Below are 16,942 nucleotides of genomic sequence, written 5' to 3'. Positions count from 1 at the left end.
TTTGCAGCAAAATGGGGTAGAGCAATCAGCATGTGATGAAATCTCCTTGAAAATGTGAATGCAGCCCTTTCTTCTTCTGTGTTTACTATAGATCAGTATACCCCTGAAGAACTATAAGCAGCTGAGAGCAAAAAATAAAGGGACCTCTGAAAAGTTTTATGTCCTCCAAACTATAAATGTCAGGTGGCAATACTAGGCAGTTTATTTTTCTGTAGAAATATATAAATTTTTTTTCCATGAAAATATTTTCTCTGAAAAAAAAAAAAGCTAGCTCGTCACTGGCAATTTCATGAAATACATATATAAATTTGCAGCAGTACAGATGAATGCCTTTACTAAGTTGAGTTGACAATATTTTTTTTTCTCCTGCCCCAAAGAAAATAATGTGTATATTAAAAAGTGCTTATTTTTAGTTTTTGGTATTTTGGATTCTTTTTCAGATGGTGGAGGGGTAATGAAAAGGACCAGCCAGAAGTAATGCGCCTAGAGATCTGTATAAAAATCCAGGTAAGGCAAAATTTTGGTATAGCAGCAAAGAACCATTTGCCAGACCAAGCATTACATTTTTACTGAGCTAAGGGCCAGTTTGTGATGTGAAGCGATGGAGTTGAGCACGTGCGCATGGCTGGGGGGCAAGGGCACACACAACATTTTCTGAAGGTGGGATTCCTCACTACTGTGCTTTCCCTCCCCAATTAAGGGTTGAAACGAGCCACTGGAATCTACTGTATATCCTGGGGAAATGAATGCCCTGGCTGCCTTCCAACTCATATTTCTCTCTTTCTACAGCAAACAAACAATAGGCCAAGTAGGGAAAAAAAAAAAGTGAAGTATTGATAAACTGAGATTAATTTTTACAAAAATGTTTATATCAAGTGCATATGCTTTGCCTCTTGGCCATTATGGAAATGTCAGGGGTTTAATTGGCAGCTGTGAATAGCAGCACCTGCAAACAGCTCAGGGCTTGTTCCTGTGGTCTGGCAACATTCTTACTTTATGCTTTAAATAAAGGCTTACTCACTGAGACAGAAATAACTGACAGTAGATGATTGATGATTGCCCATCACGCAATGGCTGACATCTACCATTCACTGAATCCATTTACAATTTCACTTCCAGATTTCATTAACAGGGCCATGACATCTAGGAACAGGATTGATACAGATGGCAGCTCAGTTACAGAGTTCAGCTGATGCTGAGCGTATGTTAAGCATGGAAAACAGATTACTATGAGCTCCAATCTATCTCATGTGGTATGTTTTGGAAACCATATCTGTTTACTCCAGGTAACCTTTTATAGTTCTATTTATCCTGCCTAGTTTCAAACCAGATAGCAATTTTCCATAGTGGAGAATTTATAGTGCCATTTGCAATGTGTGTTTATAAAATACTTACTTCTGTGAAATATTAAGACAAGATTTTGGCATTCTAAAGGTTCCTTTTTGCTTAAGAAAGGAACAAAAAATGTGAGCATATAAACCCCGTGATTTCCCTCATCACAAATATCCTCTTCTGAGCATAAAAAATGGCTCACTCCCCACTGCACACCTGCATAGGTCTCAAACCCCAGTGGCCGAGGAGCTCAGAGGCAAAGAAAGAAGTTTCCAGCCAGAGGGGCCAGTCCCACTTTGCTCAGAACTCCTGCTGACCTCTGCCTGAGATGGGACACAGTGTCCTGCAAATCCTTGTTTCTATCTCGAGCTCATTGGGTTTGGCACAGGCTGTCCTTCAGGAAGGCTGAGGCTCAAAATGCAATTTTCCATTTTCATTAAGAAGCTGGGCCAGATATCAGATCTGATGTTAGTTTTCAAACCCCAGAAAGTCTGGAGCTACTCAGACACAGGATTTCAAGTCAGCTCGCTGTTGGTGAGGGACACATCTAAAATTCAGAGCCCCCTTCAGATCGAGGGCTTAGGCTTGGACACCCTTCCTTTGGTATTTGTGTGGACATCAGTACAGGAGCAGCAGAAAGTGGTGATATTCACCCTAAGCAGCTCTTGACTCTTTAAAGAGTACCAAGAAATCTGAAGGGCCACCCCTGAAATAAAATTATATTCTGTAAAAGTAAACAGTCACAGCCTAGAAGACAGTCATAACCACCTATTCTTTGCAAACAAACTGTCTTAACTTAGCCTTAAGGGAGAAGAGTAAGAAATAAGCAGGATAGAAACCAGGTATAACATCTCATCCAAGCAAGGAATAGTGTCACTTAATGGGTTGATGCAACTGTTCTGTACAGCTCAGCAGCTGAAGAAGTGCATGATGTGCAACAGCTCTTTTCCATTATCAGATCTTGCTTTTGTAGCTCAGTTTGTAAATTTTCAGTGCCTTCTCACAGAGCCCTCTCTAGGAATGCACCTCTCTTGGGCAGGTGCTGGAGCAAAGTCTGAAAACAGGTGGACAACCAGGGCTCTCAGGGCAGCTGCCAAAAGCTTCAAGGAGACACTCTTAATTTTCACATCAGACCAAGACCTTAATTTTTACATCAGCTCAGATTTCAAAACCCTGTGAACATACAGCAGATGCTTTTCAACTGCTCTACCCTTTTTTTCCTTCTTGAAGTTGGTGTAGCTTCACCCTCTCCTACTTTGCCATCAGAAGGGTCTTCTTTAAAGCCAAATCTGTGCAGTTTCAGCACCAGCCGAAATTTCAGCACGAGCCAAAAGCTCGTGCAGTGGAAACTGGTGTTAATGCAGCTCTTTAGCAGGTCCAGAGATAGCCAGTTTCCAGACTGACACTTGTAATGGCTTTCCAGAAACAGCTCTGTTCCATCTCAAACTTGCTGAGCCAAATCCATTCCTTCCATATTCGAACCAACTTTGTACATTTAAGCCACTACTTCAATCTCCGTACATAATTGCACACAGTCTTTCTTGTAAAAAATTCAGTGGTTCTTCCCTTTATTACGATCATTTAAGACAATTAAAGGGGATCACACACAAACTCTAGAATTAGCATTGTGCAAACATTTATACAGAAGCTAAAGCTAAGACTTTTCCCCCTTTCTAGGTGAAATTTGGAAGATTCATTCCAGAAAAAAAAAATACATGGTCCAGTTTAACTAAAGACAGCATGAAAAGTCTTCCTTTCTACCTCATTTAAAAAAACTGTGATGCCCTTTGTGAAGAAAACACCCTTCTTCTCTGCGTAGCTTCTTTTATGTGTGCCATCACTGATGGTAATAGATGACAGTACAGAGGTTTTCCAAGAAATTCTCCTAAAGTTGCAAAAAGTACCTTTCTTGTAATATGGTTAAATTCAATGATGCAAAAACGATTTTTAAAATTTGTCAAAGATACGTGAAAAATGCAGCAACTGTAACAGAAATAGCTATGCTCTGCTTTGGAAATGAGGACCCATATGCACGGGTTTAAACAGGGCTTTAAAGAGCTAACTTTAGGCACCCCTTTTTTATTCCTGCTTCTGTAATTCTGATTTGGCTGAATGGATCTGCACTGAATTTTTTGCTGTCTAGCATACAGCTGGAGATAGTGGAATATTTTTTGCTATTGTTTGTAAATATCCCGTAAAAAGCACACTAAGGAGCTACTTCAGCCTGGCATGCAGGTGGGTGGTCAATCCCACCTCCCCACAGCAAAGCCTGGAAGCAGCACTTTAAAGAAAAGCATGTGCCCTGGTGCTCTCTTGAGCAGGGGCCTGAAAATATGACAGATGCACCCCAAAGTCAGGAAGAATAGGAGTCTACTCCAATTTTAGATGTTTAAGTGCAGGCATCCAGCTCTAAGCTAGTCATCAGGGCTCTCTAGCAGGTAGACAGAAATAAGTGCTCCCAGGCTGTGAATCATCTCTTGCTATGGTAGGCATCTGAAACAGGTCAAATCAGTCATGACCTCCAAGTGCCCGTTTCCTACCACTGACTAGATGAAACTTTCAAATGACTGGCTTAGACATAGGCATCTACTTCACTGCCATCTAAAATGACACAAGACACATCCCATCCATAATAAAACAAAATCTCTAGTGAAACCTTACTCTTGCCCCAAAAGTGGAGAAGTTACAAGACTACAGATTATTTTTTTCTTCATTTTTAACTCTTGCATGATCCTCCTTCATCAGTTTTCAGGCAGGAAAGAGATGAAACAGGACAGTCAATACATTAAATAGTATTGGGAGGATCTCTGCTTCTGTCTTGTAGTTATGTGTAGCCTGGGGATGCTGCAGTGTGGCTTGTAAAGACAGCAAGGTATGTCCAGCAAGAAAAAGCTCAGCTTTTGGGTACAGTGAAGTACTGTCCCAGAGCTTTGCCATTCAACAGGACACAGGCTGCCTTCAATGTGGTTCAAAGCTTTGAGGCAGACCAGCAATGAAGGCAGTTAGAGCTAACCTGCTGGCTTGGCACCGAGGCAGAGCAGGGAGCACACACTGCCTCTCTGCTGCTGATGGAGCTCCTGAGTACAATAATCTCTAGGACATGAGTGATGAATAACAGCTTGGGATAGTAATATTTGCTACTAGCCTAGCTAGTTCCCTGAGAAAACATCTTAGTGGACTCTTAGGTATTTTGGTTCTTTGTGACTCTGGTGTATTCTTGTCCCCAAATGTCCCTTACAATCCTAGGATAACAGGGGAAGAGACAGATGCCTCCACCAGCACATGCCAAGGACTCCACTTATACCCTTAATTATCGCCTACTTTGACTTGCTCTGCAGAGCCATCAACTTTCCTGTACTGAATATATGCTAGCCAGAGGAGATGTCTGTGCTTAAAATTAAGTGCCTAAATCCATGCATGTGAATTTGGGACAAACATACTCCCAGGGCTACTTCTGAAGGTAAAACCTTCAATGATTTTGATACACTCAGTCCTGCAAAAATGGGCACCATGGGGAAGTCTATTAGAAAAAAAAAAAAGAAAAAAGCCAAAACTTATTTTACACCAAGATGAATGATATGTAATAAATTAAAGCTGTAGTCAATGACAAGCATGCAAAACAAACTGCTTTTTTGGCTACACATCATCCATCTGGTACTCTCCATTAGGCAGGGATTCTGTGTAAAAGTGGTACATGGTTAGGTAATAAAAGATCAAATCAAAATGTGTACATGGAAGGGAGAGGGGTAAAGGGGAGACCTGCCACACTCACTGTCACTTTTTGGTTTCTGAGCTCTTCGTTCTGCAGTCAGTACACTCCTGCAGCATAATGGGGAGTCTGGCACGAATGTGTATGCAATACGTTTCTTTATGATTACCTAGCAAAATATAAATTCTGTGTTCCCAGAGCCAAAGAGCACCTATAGTTTCCACTGAAGTCAATAGAAGCTTTGGATATTACTTTGAATCCCTGACAGTAGGCTTTTTAAAAATTTTCCATTTTAATTATTTCAAAACTTTAAGAGCTAACTGAAAACAGTCTAAAACGATGTAAAGTAAAAGGCACTGTAAGCTGTGAAAAAAAAGTATTCATCAATATTGGCTAAGGTGCTACTTTTCAGACAGTGTCTCCAGTTGCCTCAAGAGTTCTAACTGGCAATTACAATTGTTTTCAACTCTGTCCCTTATTTTCCTTTAAATAACGATGCATCCATATATAATATAACAAAACACGACATGATCCAAGGTAACCCTGCAGAAATAAAAATGTGCTTTGGATCAGATCCTTGTTATTATATGGATGGTGAACATTTGATCTGTATTTATTGCACTTGGACTGAATTGCGCAGACGAGTAAGTGTCCTCAGTTGGGCAGTTAGCAGATCTTTATTTATAATTTATAAATAAAGACTATGTTCCCATGAACAATGGCTCAGTGCAGCCTACTAACCATCACCCTTGTGTCACTCCAATCAAATAACCCTCTTTCCTTTTCTGCATGGCTGTGGTTGAATTCTTAACAGGGTTACCCTGTCTCATATCTCAAAGGCACATGGTGTGGCACTCAATTGTTATTTTGAAATGAAGGAGAAAATTGTTTTCACAGACACCAGAAAATATCAGAGATATATCAACTCTGTTTGGGATGTCCCAGGAAAAAACCCAGCTCCTCTAAGCAGGGGGGGCGGGGGAGGGAACAAAATCAGAAAAATTTGTATTTACACCACTCAGTCTTGTAAAATAAGGGGAATATTCCCCAATTCAGAAAATTTAACCCTAGTTTGCTTCTAGGATAACATTTTTCTTGAAAGGAAAGGAAGCCATTCTACCTCCTCACGTCCTGGCTTCTGTTTACACAGGCTTATTGTGCAACTCATCCATGCTGTTGATCCTCTTACGCTCTGAATCATGACATTTGCTTGGATCGTTACGATAAAACCTCATTCATTGCTGGCAGATAAAATCTCTGTTTTCCATGCATGAGGGCAGACAACACAGTAATGAAAACACAGGTCCAAGAGCAAAACACTCGTGAGTTCTTCAGGGCAACACATTGAAAAGGCGGAAAAGTGCGTCAGAAGTGAAAAAAGGGGCCACCAAATGGGTGTAAATAAAATTCTGCTGCAAGGCCGTTTTTCACTGCCAAGAAGGTGTAAAGAGGCCTCAGTATTAATGAGAATCAAGCCCTGAGGCAGAGAAGACAGATGCTGGCTCATAGCCCACAGATAAATTAATGGCAGATAGCAGAGTAAAGCCTACAATTTACCCCAACAGCGTAACTCAGCTGATTTTAAGACACCCATATGCTCCAAAAGTTGGATCCCAAAGGCAGGAGCCCTTTACATCGCACAAAGTGTGGATGGAGAACAAATCCCCAGGGGATGACAGTATCTGCTGCAATCCCCTGCCAGGTCAGCCTTGATAACCTACCAACCACTGAAGTTGAAAGCATCCTTGCAATAAGATCCCGATAGTTTTCTCTGGGTGTGAACAACATCTTGTGTTTTAGCTCCTCAGAAAAGTTTTGAGATGTCTTATCTATGCCTTTACTCAACTCTCTAAGAATGATCCTGCAGCATAAATTCATGCTGAGGAGAAATTAATAGCCCTTCAGGTGAACTGGAGGTAGCCTTGAATTCTGGAAAGATGGGTTGATCATGACTTTTTAAAAATTACAGAATCCATCCTGGTCATTTGTATATGGTCATATGCAAGAGTTTCATATTTTTACTTTTTTATTAAGAAAAAGACAGCTAAAACAGGTAAATAACAAATGTTACTGACAGAGGAAACACAATATTTATCACCTCTCCCACTGAAGGCATTTAGAGAACTTTCCCTGTGCAGAACATCAGCACGAGACCTCTCCTCACCATGCCTCTGCTTTAATTGTGAGTCTCAGCATCTGCACTGCAAACAACTATTTTTTTCCAGGGGTTCATAACTCAAATTTAACAGATTGCTCTAGGCTGACACATGGTTTCAACTTGGGAGCAAGCATTTCTTTTATAAATGGCTTTTTCTTTTCTTTTAAATGGTGATTTCTTTTTGGTTTTGCTTGTAATGTATGTAAAATGATTTGGGATGCTTTTTGCACTTGTGTACAGTAACTCAAAAGCAGCTTTCATTGGAACAGTGGTATTTGGCAAGTGAACAGTCAATATTGCCCTCTAATTGCTTTTAGCGTCTTTGCAAAAATAAAAACGTCATTTAAAATGGCTGAGATATTTCAATTTGAAAAGTGGCTACTGAACAGGCACAATAATGGCATGGATTTTTACTTTGCCTATGTAATGCACATATTCAGCATAATGTGATCCCTAAAATATACATCGCTAGATTAGGGCTGTACTAATCACTGATTTTTTAATTTTTTTTTTCACTTCAGTGGCTGAAATAGAAAAATAAAATCTGTTTGGGTTGATACAAAACATTTTTCCTTCCTCCTCTTCCTCCATGAAAAATCCAAAACATCTTCCTATAGGGGTAATAGAAGGTTCCTTCTGACCCAAAACATAATGTAACATCTCCATTTGGGGGTCAAAAAAAAAAAAAAAAAAAAAGCTAAGAGAAAAAAAACCACAACATTTTAAAAAAGCTACATTACACTCCCTGTACAAAAAAAGACAAGAACATGACTGTGTCCTTCCCCTTCCTGTCCACCTTGCATGTCACACTCTGGGAACATATACCCCACAGTTTAAGACCCTCTTCTTTTACCAACCTTAAATACATACTGACTTGGGAATGCCTTTAATACGAGGCTACCAGGTACCTTAGGAGGATGTGGTCCATTCACAGTCACTCTCATAGTTTTCTTATGGCCAGTAGGAGTCCATTAGCTAAAGTCTTTACTTAAAATGTGGACTTTTGAGTTTGCTCCCACAAAACCTTGCATCTCCACCAGCTTTGACAACGCAGCCTTGTACCTAAGAGTACATGCTTATCTGCCCTTGAGAGCTGTCATAGGACAGAAAGGAGATGGGAGCACAGATATCCCCAGGTAGAGGGAGGGGGATCTCTCACCTCCCAGGTAACTGCACTAACAGCGGGATAATAGGAAGGGGGAAGCAGCTTCTCTGCTGATGTTTTGGGTGGCATTGAACAAGCCCATGCTTTGCCAAGGAGTGGCAGAAGAATACCTGTTTTGTGAGACCTGCCAGATTGTGTGGACATCCGCAATCCTACATATTAACTGGAGCTTAAATACCCGCTGGTGGCTGGACCAGTACATACCTAGATACCACAAGCCTGCCTAGAGCATGGTATGGCTTTACTGTGCTTTGAACCTCTCAGATGACCACACCAGCCTCTTCTCTCCATCATGACACAAGTTTTAAGATTGTGGGGTTGTTATAAATACATTGTTTGTTTTCATTTGCCATGCATTGTTTTTAACAGGCAAATTGGCACTGCACTTTTGTCCTTTTCCTCTACACTCATGAAGATCAAAGCTTTTGTTTATGGTTGGTTGGGGGTTCTTTTGGTTTGGGTTTTGGGTTTTTTTTTCCACAAGAAGCTAGGGATGAGTCTATGTTCATGTGACTCCAGAGCCTGAGGCTTTAGAAATCATCACAGGAATCTCACTAAACATCATGTGTTGACAGCAGTGCAAATAGCGAACATTCACTTGTCTAGCAAAATTGTATATTAATTCAAGACCATCAAGAACCACGACCATATTTCTCTAAAAGGCAACAACAAGTCGGGGCGGACTAGTTGGGAGAGGGGGCTGAACAAACAAGCGTGTTCAGACCTTTTCATCTTATGGCCGGTGAGCTTCAGTGTGAGGAGTCCTCACTGTACCTCTCCCATCCAACCCCCTTGTCTGAACAGATCCGCCACAGTCACTAAGAGGTTTTTAAAACATGGCACTGAGTTACAATATGACATTCTAGGTCTTTTTTCTGACAGGCAATCCTCAGCTCCATCTATCCAGATGGAGATAATTTGGCTGAACTATGCTGACCTGGGTGAAGGATTTTCAAATATAAACGGTCAAATGCAACTTTCTCTGCCAACAAAGTCATCCTATGTTACAATTTCCACCATCTCTCCTCCAAACCTCCCTTATAAGGAGCGTGTTCCTTCTACTGGGATTCATTCTGTCATTAATCTATGTCTTCTTTCAACAATAAAAGAAATATGGAATGAGATTACCAGAATGGATGGCCTGGTGCAGACTAGAGAACACTTCTTTTTAATAGGGATTTAAATTTGACATCAGTTAAATGTCTTGTGCCATCATGTTTCAGCTCTGTTATGTGGATTCTGGACTACGCTACCTACTTGGATGTCAATGCACTGCACTGATTTAAGGCTTCTCCCCTGGATTTTCAGAGGAACTGAAATCCCATATCCCACTCCAAATCTCGCTCACTTGGCCAAGGGGCGGTGGCACAAGGTGGTGGAAACTCTTCCCGAGAGGGACAGGCAGCCACTCTTCACAGTTCAGCTATGCTGTCTGCCTGAGTCAACTGGGAAAGGAGGAAAAACAGGCAGGAAAGGAAAAGGGCTGCCTCCAGTACCTAGGCTAGCTTCTGTGCAGCAGACCCTTGGCCCGCCTAGACTTCTTGTCTCCTTGACACTCCCAGGAAACAGGAATATTTGCTTGAGTTTCCCTACTGTGAGAGGAAAATAGGGCCAATGGAGCAAATGTTTCTTAGCCCCAAAATGGCTGTTCTAGTTTTCCATTAGCTAGGTTTAATTAAAAGACTAATATTATGATTTATGCTATGAATCCAACTGCAAGAGAAATAGCCTTCATCCAGCAGCATTCACGCAAGACTGGAAGCTGTGAAGTGGAAAGCTCCTTCCCCTCCTTACACTAAAACTGATATGAATTGTTTTCTTTCAAAAACCTCAAACCTCTACTCTGAGGGAAGTTTTCTGGGTACTGGGACTCAGGTACTGCACACTACATTTTGGCTGCTGTGATTATCTCCAGAGAAATCACTCTGGGTTAGTGGGAAACTTAAATGGAGATTTAACAATAATAATCTCCTCCCTAGTGAGAAGTGTATGGGTTAATTTTCACTGCTAACTATCTGCCTAATATTGGTCAATTCTTTGATTAAAATAACATTAGCAGCTGAGCCTGTGTGACAGGGAAGGAACTGAGCGAGTTTGGTTCAGAATGTTATAATACTTCAGATTTCTTAAGTGCTTTGTGATAATACAGTACCCTGAAGAGCTAATGTTTGTTCAGTAAGGGCATGCAACATGATTCTTTTATTTCTTGCCTCTCTCTCTCACATGCAGTGATTGTTAGATACTAGGACATGTTTTTATTGTTTCTCAATAATATTGAGGCAGTACCTAGAGTCTTCACATATTCATTGTGTGCTTCATAAAAAAAGTAAGATTCTGCTCTTATTCAGAGGCAGTGATCACTGAATAGACAAAGGGAAAAAAACCATGGAGAAAAGGCTGGCAAGGAAATAAATACTGTAGTCCTTAAAAATGCTAAATCATCTTGCAGTTATTTACAATATGCATTGCAGTAATGTCTAGCAGCTATTACACTAGGTGCTGTGTATTCACAGAATAACAGATATTCTCTGTTCTAAAGAATTTATAGTACAAAAATCAGATGGGAGAGAAAACAGAAAGAGGAAATTACCTGCCCAGCTTGGTGGCAGGGCTGGGAATTCACCAGCTCACTTACGAGCTGATTCCCAAGCCAAGCTGCTGGGCCATACAGTGTAATTCACTGGCAACCACAATATCTTGGTGTTGGTTTTGACACATAAGAGGAAAAGGTGTCTGCACAGCAAATGTCCACAGCCGATATAGAGATGTAAGATGAATGAGCAAAGGGAAAGAGCATACAAAATTTTCTATCTCTGGTTATAAGATTCACTGAAGACTGCATGGTAAGAATAGAATTTGATGGGGGGCCTGAAAGGAAGGAGGGACAGGGCTTTGCTGACAAACTTGGAGAAGGTAAAGTAGGTATGAGAGATAATGGTGAAACATCTTATCCTTTGGCCTGTATTTTCTCTTAGAGAGAAAGGGCAGGAACTTCCACTGAGCCTTTCTTACTTGTACAATCCCTCACTCTTACCCTAAACTGGGAAGGAGTCTTCTTGCAACATGTTTTTTCAGCCTTTGTGATCCTCTCTCTTCTTTACTGGCTTTGATGAGAAGAGCTTTGTTCAAGTAAAGACCAAATAAAAGGATTCAAGGCCAGGTGTTACATAGTCAAAGACCAATGCAAAAACAATGTGAACATGCAAACCAGAGGCAGACAACTGAACTTTTCTGCCAGCCTTTTCAAGTTATTTATTCTGTCCTCCCCTCACATCCTTCTCTCAGGCCACATCCAGTTTAAGCTCACAGCCATAGGAAGCTACTGGAGCTGGATTTCCGCAAAATGCTTGGGCAGCTCTCAAACTAAAATCTCTCTAAAATGCCTCAGACTGGGCATCCAAGATTGAATGTCCCAGCTAATATGTACTGTTTGTGGTGACTTCCCCAGTTTTCCACCCCAGCTTCGCTCATTAGCATTGCTTTCTCTAGACAGAAGAGCATTTCTCAGTCCAAAGATGGCCAAGGGGAAAATTAGAGCCACACAAATACCATTGCAGAAAACTGACTGTGTTGGTCCAATGTCCCTCAGCAGCTGCTAATCTATTATCCTTACGCAAAGAAACTTCCACTTTTTAAAAATAAAGCTACCTTGGTACCAGGGAATGCTTTAGATGTCTAAATATAACACATTGCAAGTCTGGGTGGAGTCACATGAAAAGATAGGGCCATGCCTAATGCTATAAGAAGAAACTAGAAACTGGCTCAGCAAAAAAAAATAATATTACAACTCTGGCAAAAAAAGACAGAACAGCCTGAGGCTTTAACATGGCCCTGACTTGTATTAAATCTATAAAGTGATATTGTATACATACAGAATACATGTATAGAAATTCTTGCTGCTACTTTTCCAGTTCTGTAATTCAGTGTTGTATTTTGGGGACAATCCTGAGCTGCCGACATTTGAAGACCCCTAGAACTGAGCGATGCCAGGCCACCAACAGAGAAGAGATACAGACCCGATCTGTGTGCCTGTGGCAGTGGTCAACTGTCCAGACATCCTGCAGCCAGCCAGTGCAGTAGCTGTGTGGGCTGCCAGATACCTGAAAAGCCCAGGCATATAGACAAAAGGGACAATGAGATGACAGATAACTTGGAAAAGATATGCTTTATCACTAAAAATTATAGAATTTGCAGGTATGAGATAATAATCCTTGAGTTCCTTGCTTACAGGGGCAACAGATCTACGGAGGTAAAATCCACATGGTTTCAAAAAGACTATCTGAGGGAAAGCTGGAAAACTATCTCAAGCTCTTATAGTGTTCCCACGGACCTGGAAATTCTGATCCCAATGACATTAGCAGGTAAGGGACCTATCAGATACAGCAGCCATCACTGGGCAGTCCCCTAAACCCATATCCAATTCAGTGGCAGCTCTGAAAGATGAGATGGTAATTAGAGCTTGAAGACTGAACGCAGAACGATGTTCTTCGAAAATATCAGTGTACCTGCCTTCTCACTCACTTGCACTACTCACTATTATTTACACTGGTAGCTTAATTCCTTGAGCTCTTAGAGAGACTGGTTGTCTGCTGAAATTTAATGGCATTCAAGAGGCAACTAGATCTCAGAAAAGAGAACTGCATTCTGCAGGAAGGTTTCACCACCTGCTTTTGAAGCCCATGGTAATATTCCTATTATATGAAGTCTATGATTTTATTCTCCATATCAATGAGTAAAAATGTTCCTCTAAATCCAGACCTTTTTAATTGCTGAAGGCTGTAACACATGCAACATGCCATGGTCGAGTCATGCATTTATAGTGAGTGTCTACACCCTTGGCATTCAGAGGGATTTCTTCTTCAGATATAAATATATATATACACAGACACAGGCATTACACACACACACGTATGTAGTTATAAATACGTTTAGGCATAGGACTGTATTTATGATATAAAATGATTGCTTCCCTTTTAATACCCAGCTCATGAATAATTTGGGAAGACTGAGGTATTTTCTCCTGCATTACAAGACTTAATTGTTTGGCTTCCTCATTTATCTTTGGCTCTGATTTGTAATTTATGCCTTCGCGCAGCTTTCAGATATCTAACATTTCTTTTGTCCCCTGCCCATAACATTTAATTTCTCTCCCACTGATTATTTATCTCTGTAATTTAAAGCTATATTATTTAATGCTACAAGCTATAAAGTGTTTGGGGATGCCATTTGTATGAAAGATGCTGCACAAAATAGAACTGTATTGTCCTATGAGTCCAAGTTCTTCATATGTACAGTACATACCATTTCCACAATCATAGCACAACCATCTGTTCCATATCAATATATTGTTTATTTTTTCAGGATATCAAACTGTACATGCTTTGAAATATATAGAAACAGAAGTACTTTTTTTCTCCTGAAATGTTTGATCTTTAGTGTCTTAAATTAAAAGGAAGCAGAAAAAGCTTTTGCTCAAGTAGCAACAGTGACCTCTAGTGTGTTTTTAAAATTTCTTCCATTGAATTTACACCCATTGTTCCTTTAACCTTTAGGGCATTATTTAAGAACAATTTTCCGGATAGTATTTGGACTAATTTTCTTATTGACTCTAGTCTATACCAGAACGTGATTCTTGGGCGATCTTCTTTTATCCTCATAATCTATGGTAAAGTAAGTGTGTCTTCATTAATGACTGTAATTATCATATATAAAGTTGTCATTTAAATGAGCAATCATCTCTCTTTCTCACACACACATACTCACACACATAAATTGAGCTTTATTTGTAGCAGGAATTGAAATTTGGCTAAATATCCTACTTAGCTTCAAGCAGTAAACATCAGGAGCACAGATTGCGTTGGTTGACAGAGTTTGTCAGCCAAGACCACAGTTGGTTCCCCGCCCCCCCCATTTCTTTTTTTTTAACCATACTAGTCTATACCACGCACAGATTGTCTTTCAAATGAGGAATGTTGCAAGAACACTCCATAGTGCATACAACTGTTAAACTGGCACTGCTGTCGCTAAGCTTATGTCAGCACTTCCAATCTAAGCTGCTATTTTCAGGAGTTTAAAATTCAGTTACATGAGCCGTTATGTACTGGCACTTTATGCACGTGGCCCTTCAGGAGAGGTTATTCTGAACTGGAGAAGCATGTGTTGGTGTTATGGGTGGATTTTTGTGCATGCATGTGTGCGTGTGGGTGTCTGGGCCTTAGCATGTTTTGGAGGTACATTGCAAATTTTCAGGCCTGACCACTGAGTCCCATTAAAATTTTAGAAAGGCAAATAAAAGATCTACTTATGAAAGCTACTTTCCCCTCCTTCTACAGATGTTAAAGCCAGCCTTTCCTTTTAATAAAATGTTTCTGTAAGCTCTTTTGATTTTTAAAAAGAAAAGTGAATTGTTGATGAAGCAGGTTAAGTAAGGTAGTCATTAGATGAAACTCGTTGCAGGTTAAAGAGAAAAGAACTGGGGACACATTTTAAAAGCAAAGCATCTGCAGACTGCGTGTGTACTAGTGAATAAAACCACAGACACAAAGAATAGCTAAGTCCACTTAGGTACTAACAGAAACCTATGTTCTGCACCCTAAATTATGTTCGTCACATGGGCACCAATATTTTAAAGCATGACCCTGATTTTATTCATCCTTTCATGTTCTCATGGAACCACCTCCCCCGTAATGCTTCGTCTGAGCCCCAGTTTAGTCAGCATTCATGCTTAATCTTACACAAGTGATCTCAGTGCAACTACTTACATGCCTAATGGAGGATGCATCCTCAACTACCTTGTTGTGGCTCCTATTTTACATCACCAGTGAAAGACCATCTCCCATTTCTTTGTTTCAGAGGCAGGGATCCTTGTGATCTATCAAATCACTAAGATTTTTTTTTAAGAAGAGAAGATGACAAACCAGGACTCCATCTTTCAGTCATGGTGCTGAACTTTCAATTTTCCTTCCTACAAATGTGTGAATTGGGGACAGTGATGGGCTTAATTTTATTCCTCTGGCTTTTCTCAAGTAGTGACAGCACCCCAATGCCATTTTTTATTTTAATTTAAGGGTGTCTGAAGCCATTCAAGGCAAGGGAGGAAAAGCTTTGCTCATACATTTAGATGAATAAATTAGTTTAAGAAATTCAGGAAAAGGATGCAGAGGGATTATAATGTGTAGATCTTCAATGTGCTGATTGCACTGCTGTGGAGAGGAAAGTCAGGTTTCTGCTTGGCTAATGGAAAGGAAAAAGAGCAATAAGGAAAAAAATGAAGTTGCAGAGGTCTTAGACAGGTCTCATGAAGGGCTTGGACCTACATTCCTTGCACACCTTGACTCCCACTGACAAAAATCAGGGCTTGGTATTGAAAAATGAAAATCAGGGATTACAGCAGCACAGAGCAGATGATAAGAGTGGTACTGTACCTGCAGCCTCACAGCAGGGTAAGAGCAAAATGTTACCCTGCTACCAGGTGCTGGCAGGCAAACACCTGACATAGACGAACCATTTTCTGACCTCTGGGAAATACAAATAGGACATCACAGCTCTAGCGTATTTGGAGAAAGGGGGGCATTTTGTGCCTGGCCAACCTCAGATTGGTCCAAGGAAAGAGATGGGAAGAAGGCAGACAAAGCTAAGAACACAAGCCTTTCCCACAATTTGGGGTGAAACCGGCATCTCCAGGAGGCCTGTGCACAGTCTCGTCCTCACATTGGGTCTTGTTCAGTGCATATTCCCCAAACCTGGCATTGTTACTGCTCCTGCCTCCTGTTTGTTTCCTGAGAACTCACTTTGCTGAACTGGGCCTCAACAGAGAACATCCTGCTCTCAGGCTGGTCCTTCCTCTCCAGCTAAACAAAATCCCCTATCAGGCTGAACAACATTGTCTGACAAAAGCTGGTTTCTCCTAATAGCAAAGCACAGCTCCTAGAATTTTCAGAGCTTTTCTTCTTTTCCCCTTTCCCAGTCTGTAAACAGCATAAATTAGTAATCCAAAAGATACAGCCCTCTGAATCTTTTATGAGGGTGTGAGCCAGAGAGAAATTTGCAGACCAAAGGATCTAATACACACATATTTGTAAAGGTCTTCTTTGTTTAAGGAGAAGAGTGAAAAGGCTGGAGGCTTGTCCCTCCCCTCACCTGCTCTTTGTGAGTTAATTACAATCTGAATGAGTCGCCTGTCTCAAGTCTTTCTTCAGGGCACTTTCTTGCACAATACCACAGATCTACATCAATTATCTCCGAAATCCCTTTTATTACTTGGTTTTAAAATACCCACTTGTAAAAAAGTTATGCCACAGCCCCAAATAACTTGAAATGCTGCTGGAGCTCACATTGAATGCATGATTCTTGATTCCTCTTTATTTTTGCTTATGTCAGCATATATACATGCATGTGTACATGCATGTGTACATACCGTGTACATTTATGGGGTACGTATATTGGATATATTTGTATATTGGAGTAGGCAGACCTATACAAGGCCTCTTGCAGCAACAGAGTGGAGGGAGCCCACTCTGCGCATTAATAACCACATGTCTGGCCTTTATTCCCCCAGTAAAAGAAGTTTGGAGCAACC

At 40.7% G+C, this 16,942-nt stretch overlaps 1 protein-coding gene across 4 annotated transcripts in view; it reads left to right on the top strand.

The window, feature by feature from the left end:
- Positions 1 to 16,942, top strand: part of ETAA1 (ETAA1 activator of ATR kinase) — a 92,516-nt gene that overhangs the window by 32,049 nt on the left and 43,525 nt on the right. For 3 of the 4 annotated variants that reach the window (XR_007506015.1, XR_007506016.1, XR_007506014.1), the window contains 3 exons: positions 441 to 507; positions 1,120 to 1,286; positions 12,595 to 12,725. The gene's annotated coding sequence lies outside the window, so the exon portion shown is untranslated. The remainder of the gene's footprint in view (positions 1 to 440; positions 508 to 1,119; positions 1,287 to 12,594; positions 12,726 to 16,942) is intronic. The other variant, XR_007506018.1, reaches the window with a different exon arrangement.

The sequence above is a fragment of the Accipiter gentilis genome, chromosome 5 (assembly GCF_929443795.1).
Source record: "Accipiter gentilis chromosome 5, bAccGen1.1, whole genome shotgun sequence".
NCBI lineage: Eukaryota > Metazoa > Chordata > Aves > Accipitriformes > Accipitridae > Astur > Astur gentilis.
The sequence above is the reverse complement of the archived record's forward strand: the minus strand, read 5'-3'. Positions and strand labels throughout refer to the sequence as shown.